Source organism: Bidens hawaiensis, unplaced genomic scaffold (genome assembly GCF_021521415.1).
Source record: "Bidens hawaiensis isolate Kalapana, Puna unplaced genomic scaffold, B.hawaiensis_p1.1 tig00011951_1, whole genome shotgun sequence".
Classification (NCBI taxonomy): Eukaryota; Viridiplantae; Streptophyta; class Magnoliopsida; order Asterales; family Asteraceae; genus Bidens; species Bidens hawaiensis.
Window position 1 is genome coordinate 89,938 of NW_027491958.1, and position 10,283 is coordinate 100,220.

At 30.0% G+C, this 10,283-nt stretch overlaps 1 pseudogene across 1 annotated transcript; it reads left to right on the top strand.

The window, feature by feature from the left end:
- The first annotated feature begins 7,020 nt into the window (after positions 1-7,020).
- LOC143539605 (AT-rich interactive domain-containing protein 2-like) lies at positions 7,021-9,962 on the top strand (annotated as a pseudogene). The gene is made up of 2 exons (XR_013136469.1): positions 7,021-8,111; positions 9,031-9,962. The product of XR_013136469.1 is annotated as an AT-rich interactive domain-containing protein 2-like (transcript).
- The last annotated feature ends 321 nt before the right edge of the window (positions 9,963-10,283 follow it).

Here is a 10,283-nt window from a genome sequence, read left to right on the forward strand (position 1 = left end):
AAGAACAAAAGTCTTATGGACCGAACGTTGAATCCGACCAGAAGTATGAGAAAATGTTAAGTCAAAGTAGTTGACTATTTTATCCTTTAACGAGTTTTAAACGATTTGACTAGTCAACACTTTTCAACCACCGAAATTGATTGAAGGTTATTGACTAGGGAATGTATATGAATGATTCCTATGTTTACAACTTACCCGGAAAGTAAAAGAATCAACAGAAACGATGATTCAAAGGTCCACACGTAAGCAAAGTCAACGAACAAGCTTGTATCTTCAACAATAATGCAAAAACCAAAGGACTTTATGAGGCATAGAGAGGGGTGACGGCTGAGAATGCTTCTTAGGGTTTAGGTAAAGTTTGTGACAGAGATTATGAGTCTTGTTTATATAAGAATATAAAAAACGAACCATATTTGGAAGATTTACTCGTTTAAGTAACTAAATACGATATTAATGACCAAATCAATGAAATAAGTTGTAGATTTCGTGCATGATCAGTAATTTATGAATATGGACATGTATTTTAGTTATAATCCTTTTCTTGGACGTTAATTTACTCGATTTATGCCAAAAATAAACGATTTGGATGCTAAAAACAAATTAGGAAACAAAATAAACTATTTAATGAGAACATCTAGTACAATAACTAACAAAATTTGGCTTGGACACCAAGAAAATGAACTTGGACCAGCTATAACGTTTCTTGGAGTTTAAGTTTCGTTAATTTAATCGAAAATATGAAAGAATTGACAAAATTAGTACCTGTAGTTCCCAAAAATGCGATTTTTGCCGTTTTAAGCGATTTTAAAGGTTTCTAAGGATTATTTGGCATGATTGAAAGTTATGGAATTATAAAATAAGTTAAACCAATTTAAATAAAAGTTTTAATCAGTTCAAAAGATCCGAATTGCATTCTCAAATCGGTTTAAACAAATACGAAAAATTCGAGATGTTACAAGTTGAATGTCATGTGGAAGCCTGTATTGCTTCAATAGTATAGTAAGATTATTATAAGGTATCACATTGCTATTTTAATTAAAAGAACCCAGCATACAAAGACAAATAGAGAAAAGTAACAATCTAAAACATAATTCTAAGTTATGCCACATATTTCTAACTTATACCATGAAACCAAAAACACATATTGGTTAAAACTTCATCATCTACTGAAGTCATATGTTGTAAACTATGAAGCGTAAACATGTAGATATTGTAACATAAGCTGTGTGTTATAAAAACTATTTTTATTGAAATTATAAAACATTTAAGTACATAACATAAAAAATGCTAAAAATATGAATATAACAATAGGATATAATTGTAATTTTTATTAAACCGCGCGTTTAATAAAACAACAATATAATCCAAACCTTGTGACTTAAACCACCATTTCAATCAAAACATTCAGTCTAAACATTCATAAATAATTTTCCAAAATCCAAAAAAAATAGAAAAACAAAGTCTCAAAATTTAAAATAATAACAATAAAAACAATTAATTATCTTTAGTACTCAATAAATGATGATTATAACCGTTTAGTTTGAAACTTTCTTCAATTTAGGAGTTAATGCTTAAAATTAATGTTCAAATTAATATGTGAAAATTATATAAATGTAAAAATTGATGAGTTGGAAGCCTAAGTGGACATGCTAGTTGAATGAAATGTGGAAACCTTGTATTACTTTAATAGTATAGCAAGATGTATAAATTAAAAATATTGTAAATACCTACATACATTATTACACAAGCCGCATTTTATTTTGAAATGATTATTTATTTTGCAACTTTTATTGTTTGAACTACAATTTTAAAAATCGTCCTTTATTTTTCTTTAAATCATTAGTTTTTTTTTCTTTTATGGTTTGTATTTGTATTTAGATTTCTTTTATAAAAAAAACGAGTTTTTGACACATGTGAATTACTTGGGTAATTTATGAAAAAATAATACTTAATAATTAAGTATAATATGAGAAGCAATAAACTTATTATACATAATAACTGACAGGTGCTATGGAGTAGTGTTTAAAACAATTAAAAAATGACAATACGCTTATAAGTTAGTGTATTTGATGTTTTTCAGAAAAAAAAAACATGTAAACAATTAAAATTAGTAGAATATGATACATATAAAGATAATACAATAAGCAATAAAATTATCATATATTATTAATAAGTTGTAAATTTTACATTGCAATTATAAAAATAAAAAGTAAACATTATTGTAATAAATCACAATTTAATAAATAGTAAATATGTCTTTGTATACTACATTTGATGTTGTATTTATTAGTTTACTTTGTTTATCATAAACCAGAAAATACTGGAATTTGAAAAGAATATCTTTATGGTGTTGATTGCTATAACTTTTGGAAACTTTTTAATGAATACAAGTTCTATAAAGTTTAGAATTTCAAAAATAATTATGTTTAATACACTTTAATTTTTAGTTATTTTTGTATTGTTAACAATATTTAATAGCCGTCACTATCCATTATATTAAAGCAACATAATTTTTCCACATGTTATTCAATTAAATCCTTCACATAGGCTCAAAGTGTACAAGTTTTCATTTTTACAATTTTCCCTTCATGAATGATTAAGAGAAAAGTATATTGTTGGTGGGAATTGAACTCACTACCTTACTTTTAAATGTTTATGGTTTACCAATCAACTAGGATGAATTAATATTAGTCTTCTCTTTTTCTTAATTGGTATAGATTCACACATTTCATTTTATTACTTTTAAAATGCAAATACAAATTACTCTTACTAATCTATATATTTTAAAAAATTATTTATATCTTATGAATCCATAAGATGTGTTAATATGTATATAATTAAATTTAACTTTTTCATTTTACTTTTTAACCACTCGTGTGTCACACGGGCTCTATCCTAGTTAACAAATGAAGGGTAACGAATGATTATAATAATTTAGTTGGTTTTAAATTTTTAGAATAAATGTTAAGAGTGACAAATCGATGAAATAATTATGTTTAATACACTTTAATTTTAGTTATTTTTGTATTGTAAATAATATTTAATAGCCGTCAATTAACAAATGAAGGGTAACGAATGATTATAAGAATTTAATTGGTTTTAAATTTTTAGAATAAATATTAAGAGTGACAAATGATAAAACAATATAGGTTTTTATTGTAGACTATAAAGATATATGTTAACAAACAAACATGTGTTTACTTTAAAAAAACAAAATGCTTAAAAAGGGGTAGCGGCGTAGCTTGTTACCCGATTGCCTTCTGTTTCGATGTAATCTAAATATTTGCTTAAAATTCTCATTATTACCGGGGGGAGAGACTCAAGTCTTAGACTATGTGTAGTGGGGCGCCATCTCTATCCAAGGAGCTTCATAGCGCCAGGAGCACCGTCCTCGGGGCACTATGGGCTCTACGGAGGGGGTTAGCGCTTCCTATATAGCGCCGGGTAGGGAGAAATGGTAAAATATGATTGGTGGGTTTGCTTTTTTGTTTATTTTGTTAATAAAATATAAAAATAAAATAATAATAGGGTAAAGATTTGAAGGAGCTCGATCCAATACACCCATTTTAGTAATAAAACCCCTATGGTGACGTGGCGCCACATGACGCATAACGCCCCCATAGGGGCTCCATCCACTATGCACGGTCTTAGTACATGGTCAAGTGACTTCTCATTTTCTTAATGTTAGTAAGCATTTGATTCCTCTTTTTAACGTGTAATATACAATGTACTAAGAGTAGCATCAATTTAATACATACTAGGTTAGTGGGTCGTGTATTACACAAACAGAAATTAATAAATTTTTTAGGTAAAAGGATTGTTTATTTGAATAAATATAAAATTTTGAATTTATGTCTGAAGGTGATTTTACGTAATTTTTTTTTTTGTAATTAGAATAATTGGATGAATAGAAAGTTATGAGAATTGCAGGCTCACTATTTAACAATTTAACGTATTTGCTAGTAAATTTATTATTAGGTGTATAAGATTAGAATATCACATAATCGTTAGACGTAAAAATTCGTATGAGCAATTAAAATATAATATTGAAAAACATTAAATTAGAAAATATAGTGAAATCATATAGTATAATGGAAATTATTGGTCGGGTAATATATGAAATTGCATTTTATAAAAATATATGAAATCATTATGTTTGATAATGTTTTATGAAAAAGCTTGAAAATGGAGGAATATCTTATCAATGTCAATTATCTTATATGGTGAAATGACTTTTGATTTTCTATTTTGGCATAAGTTAGTAAATTATAAGTAATTAAAAACAGAGGTTACATCCATGTTATTAGCTAGCTAATTATGGATGGAATGACAAACAAAGAAACATATTAAAACATATTTAATTTTAATTCTAATTTAAATTATTTAATTAAATAATTGTTAAAATTGGTAAGAGTATATATGACATCCTATATAAACAAGTTAGAATGATACCATATATCCACAATGTTTTGTTTTAATAATATAGTAAGATTTGTAAAATTACTCCGCTGAAATAAATCTTGGATTCATCTCTTACATTATGTTTGTATGAAAAAAGAAAGGTAATAAAAACAAGACTTTTAACGTAACAAAATATGATATGCTTAAAAGAACCATGAAAAAAAGGTAATAGAAACAAGACTTTTAACATAACAAAATATGACATGCTTAAAATAACCATGAAAAAAGGTAATAAAAACAAGACTTTTAACATAACAAATATGGCATGCTTAAAAGAACCATAAAAACATGAACTTTTACACTAAATGCGAAAATCATCATGTTTTCAACTAATTACAATTAAATCATGTATTCATCAAACATCATTATTTTTAAAATAGTATTAATGTAATGAAATACAACTTTTAAATATTGTTATCATTACACTTATAAAAAAGTAATAACATAATGACAAGCTGTATTCAAATCATGTTTTCAAGTGATATCATCTACCTATTCTAATAAAGTAAAATAACTGGGACACGTGTCATTTGCAGATTTATTCCTAGCCAAAATTTCCCGATCAAACTATTTTCCTATTTTTAATGAAAACTATTTATGTCAGTGTAATCAAAACATATCAATACACAATTTTATCAAATAACTAATTACCTAAATTAAATATGCAGGTATTTATGTCAGTATTAATAAAATTATTTATATCTTTAATGAAATCATATCTACATTCTTTTTATTAAATCAATTTATACACACTTTTCAGTGTATGAGATGAACGTGGTAAAAATTAATGAACGATATTTATAGGTCTAAGAAGATAAAAACAAGAAGAAATTATGAATGGATAACAATTTTATTCTCACGTATCCATTCAACCTCCATGGATCCATGGAGTTCTCATCCATCTCTTTTAAATCTATAATGCAAAATCGTATTTTAGTCTTGCTAATTTTATATATAATGCTCTCTTTTTATGTCATTTGTAATGAAACATCTTATCATCTTTTGTTATAAATCGTTATTCCATTAAAATATAATTACAATTTATATAATCACTAGGTGCATCTTTTTCGTGATTATGAAGAAATTGCAAAGGCACCACATATTCATATGAATATTCCATTTGAAAATATATTGGAACTTATTAAACTATTTAATTTGATAAAATATAGTTTTTTTTTTAATTTAGTCATTTAATTTCTATAGTTTAATTGTATTTCTTTTGAGCTTCCCGTACATCACACGGGTTCTAAAGCTAGTTACATCTATAAAACAATATTAACGTAACGAAACACATTTTTAAAAGGAAAATTAGATTTTATTGATCTCACATATATGAGGATGATCCATAATACTCTCATCTTAGAAAGTTGTTGACACCGGTTACACCTTACACACTATTTGTTCTCATTATACCCCCATTAAAAACAACTTAACTCCGCTAAGATTTTTTCGAATTTCAAACTGATTTTTTAGGACTTTTGATTGGAAGGAGAATACAAGTAAATTTATGTAAAACTTATCTTGAAACGATTATTCAAACTGCTTGATTTTTGTTAATTGAAAGTTTAAACAACCAAACTAAAGCACAGTTTCATCGTTTGGAGCATTGTTTCAAAATAAATGTTACATCAATCGACTCGTATCGTCCTTCAGATTAAATGCCTTAAAATATCGGTATGAAATTTGTAAAAAAAGAAACACTTAACGGCAGGGTCCAATGAAAACCATAGTATGATAGGTAGGACCAATGACAACAACTTTCCGCGATAAAATCATTATCAGCCAACCTGATGTTTTCATTTAACATCATTACACTTATGAAATAGTATTAACGTAATGAAATACATATTTAAATCATGTTTTCGTCTAATATCATTATACTTGTAAAACAATATTAACGTAACGAGATACAACTTTTTAAAACAAGTTATAAAAGGGGCTTTGATGTGCTTATATGAAACAAAAATCTTACCACCCCAACAAAAACCCAAATTCTTACATCCCCAAAGTCCAAGATTAGGGTTTGTTCGCATGGGTTGATTGACCCCAAATCAGACTCATATCTTCACTTATATGACTCATCTCCTCCCAAATTACAAAGGTAAATGTCACCGTTCATATTCTTTCTTACTTTATTTACCCATTTTTTTAATCAAAAATCATTGATTTCATTTCTAATTTCATTTTTTCTAACAAAAACAAAAACAAAAACAAAAAAGGTCTTTAAACATTCTTCCCCTATTTCTTGCGGTCTAACACAAAATGCATCAATTAAACCCTTAATTTTTATAAATCTTTTTGTCTCACCCACTTCATTTCCAATCTTTGTAGGAAATTTAAATGGGCTTTCTGCAAAACCTTGTACAAAGGTAAAATCTTTATGTGAAAAGAACCCACAAGAGTGTAGTAGTGTATCATCATGTTTTAGGGTTTAAAGGGTTCAAGATTCAGCTTTGATCACAGTTTGATTCATCTTTTTTGTGTAAAATTGTGTGGATTTGTTGTTTCTGTGTGTTGTGTGTGATTAACAAGGAAAAAGATTGAATCTTGATGCAAAGAATGGCTTATGATGCTGAATTGGGAAAGTGGTGTGATTTGAATAATGATAATCATAATAATAATGGGTTGTTTGTGAATCATGAATTATATGCAAGTTTGGACGGGTGTGAGGATGTTAGTGAATTAAGGGCATTGTTTGATCAAGTTTTATCCTTTTTCTTGAAAGAAGTGTCTGTTAACAAAAAGTTTTTAGGCCCTTTCCACCTAAGCTTGGTGATGGTCAAGATGCTGACTTGTTCAAATTGTTCTTGACAATTAGGCGAATTGGGAGTTACGAATTGGTTTCGGAAAATAATTTGTGGGAATTTGTCGTGAGGGAATGCGGTTTAGAAACTGGGCTTGTGGCATCGGTGAAGTTGATATATGTCAAGTATTTGAAAGAATTTGATCAGTGGTTGTTGAATGGAGGTTTTAAAGATGGGAAGATGGAGAGTATGGAGATTAGTGTTGTTGAGAAGTTAGATCGGTTGTCGAATCAATTGGGTAGGTCTTTAATTGATGTTGAGATCATTGGATTTAATGATCGTAAGGAGAAAAACGAGGGTGGGTCGGGGTTTGATCAAGTTCAAGACGGAATGAATCTTGATTGTACAGTTGACGGTGATGATGATGAAAAATTTAGTGTTGGTGATCATAAAAGATGTGATTTATCGCCCAACTTCGTTAAGAAAGTGGGAGTTTCGATAGTTAACGATGAGGTCAAAGTCAAACGAAACGAGATAGTGCCGAATGATGTTTTGAAAGTAAGACTTTCGGTTATCCCTGATGATGATGTGGATTCTGACGATGACGATGATGATGATGATGTTATGATAACTGTTAAGACTGTTGATGTGGACAATGTTGTTTCTGGTAATGTAAACAATCTGAAACGAAAGAGGGATGAAGAATCTTTAAAGTTATCAGAAATGCTAGATTGGTTGGCTAATGCTGCACGGGATCCGCATGATCGCGCGTTTGAAACCTCACAAAGAAGTAAAAAGGGAAAGAGTTCTATAAATAATCATTTATGGAAGCAAGTTTTGTCGGCAAGACGTGCACTTTTTGCAGAACTTAATCATTATTTAGGCAATGAAGCAAGCGGTTCTCAGGTATGACTCGTTTGCCTTTTTTATATTAAACGCTTATGCAATGTGTTTGTGATCATTGTGCTCCTTTTAGGTTATAACCTTGCTATGAGGTCATGAAGTTAATGGCAGTTTAATTTATTCTGATTTTGTGATTGCATACATGTAATAATATTTTTTCGTGTGGTTTACATTATGTGTGCACGGCTATTACAAAGCTTGAATGTTTCGAAAATTAGTATTTGCGCAACAAATACTAAAATTAGTATTTGCGCAACAATATATGTAATGAAGATTATGAAACCCTAAAGCAGTAGTTTTTAAACCATAAAATTGCATGGTCAAACAACTTTATAGCACCATGATAGTTTTATTAGATTATGAAGGCTGCTAAGAAACATCACTGATGTGACCGATCTAAACACTATTAACATAGGATCTTTTATGTGTAATCTTGCTTATAGACAATCTATTTGTTGATTCTGTTTTCTCGGGTCTTCATCTTTTGTGTCTCAATTTAATCCCCCTAAAATGGAAATTAACAATCTGATATTCGGATCTCGTGGCATAATAAGTATGATACTAAATATGGAGTGTTAAAGGCGTAAATGCAGTGTAGTACACCTTCGCTTGGCCAAATTCGAGGTCTGTGTTTTTAATGACAAAATTGCCCCTGAAGTCATATAAGGGTTTCGGGTTCACTTTGAATGTTTTTATGGTAATTTGTCATTACGAGTTATTTCTTGATCAAGATTTAAGGTATTAAATTTTTTTTAAACTCTTTTACATCATGTTTTCGTTCTCTGTTTCTATGCCAAATTGCGTCAATCTAGAAACCTATGTCAGATGTTAGTAATTGGAGATCGTCGGTTGAATAGAGTATATTTATTCCATTTAAATTATAGCTTGTCGAATTAACTTTCTAAGTTTTTCAAACATGTAGAAGAAGACTCAAAGAATGCATCCTTCAATGTACGAAGACAATAAACTTAAACTAAGATGCAGCAGAAGAACCACAGCTGCAGTAGGAATCCCCTTGAAACGCCAACAGACCGGATCTAATAGCATCCGAACGGACCGATTTCGTGAAATTACCGAACCACATGACCAAGAGTATAACCTGGGCCCAGATTACCAAGCCGAAGTGCCACCCTGGACAGGTGCAGTCTCTGAAAGTGAATCCAGGTGGCTCGGTACTCAAATGTGGCCCCCACACAACGAACCCGATAGAGAAAGTGAAGAGGGTAATTTTGTAATTGGGCTAGGAAGGCAAGACTCGTGTGAATGCGTGTTTCGGGGCTCTGCTGAATGTGTTAGGTTTCACATAGCCGAAAACAGGTTGAAAATCAAAATCGAGCTCGGCCCGCTTTTCTATAAATGGAAATTTAATAATATGGGGGAGGAAATTTCGCTTTCGTGGGTACCCGAAGAGGAAAAAAGATTTAAAAGTTTAGTGATTAGGGCGCGGTACGACTTGGTGCATAGCAATAAGAGTAGGCTTGAAATTATGAACAAGTTTTGGAGAAAAGCTTCGTACTTGATTCCTGATAAGCTAAAGCAAGATCTGGTGAGTTATTACTTCAACGTGTTTGTTATCAGGCGAAGAAGTTACCAAAATCGTGTTACTCCTAAAGAAATCGACAGTGATAATGATGAAGTGGAGGTGGGGTCCGTTGGTGATAGATTTGGGTATGAAAAGATTCATGGTTTGTCACTACCATGCTCAAAGAATTTGCAGCGCACTGATCTTGAATCTTGATCGTACATTGTTTGTTTTTTTGCCATCTGCATTGTGAAAATTTCTTATCATCTTTATACTAGGAATCTTGAAGTGTCAGCATATGCTTGATGCTTTTGGTTTTTTGTTGAACTATACAGTAGATTGGATGAACTCCTTTTATAAATGATGACCTTTTTAAAGGCAATTTTATTTTGGTGCATTTTCTTTGCTTAAGTCAATTCTTTTTTTAACTGAGGTTTGAGTTAAATGTTTGTGGGCAGTGGAAGTTTCTTCCTATATTCTCAGAAACAGACTCATCCACAGGTTTTTATGTGTTAAGATTTTGTGTCAGGCTTGACACAGAAACTTACTTTTTAATTCACCATATTGCATACATTTTTCACATTACTCCAATGGTCATTGATATAATCCCGGGCCAATCACCAAGGAAATCAGAGGCATTAAAAACATATTTC